The sequence below is a fragment of the Octopus bimaculoides genome, chromosome 28 (genome assembly GCF_046866305.1).
Source record: "Octopus bimaculoides isolate indiv1 chromosome 28, ASM4686630v1, whole genome shotgun sequence".
Taxonomy (NCBI): domain Eukaryota; kingdom Metazoa; phylum Mollusca; class Cephalopoda; order Octopoda; family Octopodidae; genus Octopus; species Octopus bimaculoides.
Window position 1 is genome coordinate 8,729,154 of NC_142955.1, and position 2,500 is coordinate 8,731,653.

Here is a 2,500-nt window from a genome sequence, read left to right on the forward strand (position 1 = left end):
TCTGGATCTTACATATATATATATATATATATATATATATATATATATATATATATGTATGCATATGTATATGTATATATATACACACACACAGGGTACAGTGAATAAACTGTCATCTAAATTATGCAAAAATGAAAATAACACTGACATCTCATTTTAACTGCTATATTTACCAAAATTACATAAAAATATCTTAAAATATTAAAAGAGTAAATTTATTCAATAAAATTGTCATTGCCTTCACAGCCTCAAGATGACGTCGGAATCTCCTGAAACTCTTCTGGATGGTTTCCTAGTTTAAGTTGGTGAATGCTACCAACTAGTGATCACTCCAAACACCATGATGTTGACTGGATGTTTGATTTTTATCACTCTCGGTACATGTCCTCAGTTCGCACTGTCCTCAGATTGACCTCCAAACAGTCTGAAATGTTTGTATTGGAGCCAAGCAGTACAGCATGTTGTTTCCCAATTTCTGACAGAGTGAACTGCATCATGGTGCTGTTTTTCACACAGATAGTGCCCAACTGACCCTACTATACTGTGTGATTGACAAAATCAAAAAAAAAAATGTGCATGCACGAAATTAAAAATATAAAATGGTAATAATTTACCCATCATACCCTGTATATAGATAGATAGATAGATAGATAGATAGATAGATAGATAGATTGATTGATAAATTACAACTCTTACATTACATTACTACTCACACACATCTATCTATCTATCTATCTGTCTGTCTGTCTGTCTGTCTGTCTGTGTGTGTGTGTGCGTGTGTGTGTGTGTGTGTGTGTGTACATACACTAGAAAAAAACGTATATATATTTACACACTATATATACACACTAGAATAAGACGTCTTCCCCAAAAAAGGTTAGAAACATCCTTATAAAAGATTTCATAACATTTTTTAAACAATAATTTTTATAAAGCATCCCCTTTACACTTCAAAAATTGTATTAAGTGATTCTCATAGACTTTCAAATATATGCAGCTAAGCTTTCTTATCAGATTTCAGCATGATTCTGCCTGGCGGCAAATTTAAATATGCACATGAGCTCATATTCGTATCAAGGTGAATTATAAATGTTTTTCGTTAAATCCTCTGTTTTCCAACATGTACGGAAATAGCCAAACTTATCCCTCCCTCTTTATATATATAAATATACATATATATATATATATATATATATATATATATATATATATTCATATATATATATATTTATATATATGTGTGTGTGTGTGTGTGTGTGTGTGTGTGTGTGTGTGTGTGTGTGTGTGTGTGTGTGTGTGTGTGTGTGTGTGTAAAGCTTTCTCATCTTCCTGAGCGTTAAACTAATACACCTGTTTGTTGTTTATATACCTGTCTTTGTCTTTTGTTTTTTTGTAAATTCCAACTCTATATGTATATATTTTTAGATAGACAGATAGATGGATAGATAGATGAGAAGATGCTGTAAAGTTCTTGGCTTTAAGGGTATTGTGAAAGGCCCGGTTTGAGGCATAAACTTCTATATTCTTTTACAGGGCTTAGAAAAACTGAAGGACTGCTGCAATAAGTGTGTAAATCTGGGATGGGAATATGTTGAATAAGATCATAACTATCTGATCCTCCTGTATTTTCTTTTACTCAAAACCAGAAACCTTTTGGCATCTCCTCATATAAGGTTGATTAATTTGTTAGTGGGCAGTTTAACTTAAATGTAAAGCACTCAACTGGAGTCTTCAAGAGATATGGGTTTGAGTTCTATGGCTGTTTGTTTTTTTCCGCTTTGTAAGGGTAATTTTACCCAATGTTTCTGCTGTTCTGATGGCGTCTGTGTTTGAAAATATATTATCATCTTATTTCATATACATATTTCAGTGCTTATAAAAAAACAAAACAAATGTTTGTTTATATTTATAAATGTGCGCGTGTGTATCATTGGTAATTTTCTTTCTCCGTCTTCTCTTCTTTGGACTTTTTCTATATTTCTGATGAAGAGCTCCGCTTGAAACATGAAATCCTCTTTCTTTTCTTTCCGTTCTTGAGTGTCCAATAACACAGTACTTGTTCCATGTCCTCGTGTTGTTATTCTTTCTTGCTTGTTCTTGTTTGGATTGACTATATATATATACATATAAATATATATATATATATATATACATATAAATATATATATATATATATATATATATATATATATATATATATATATATACACATATAGATTAACTTTCTTTTGCATTCTTTTCCTTGTTTCAGCCATTGACCGTGTATTTACATTTTTGCAAACATTTACATATGCGTGCGTATGTGTGAATGGGTGTTTATGCAGATACACACATATATCTATATTGTTGATGCCATTCCAAAAACAGAAATATATATATATATAAGTACTCTTTCTCTCTCTCAGACACACACACATATACATTCATTGATATTGTGAAGGCATGTGACTTAGTTGTTAGGATATTTGGTTTACAATAGCAAGGTCGAGAGTTCAATACC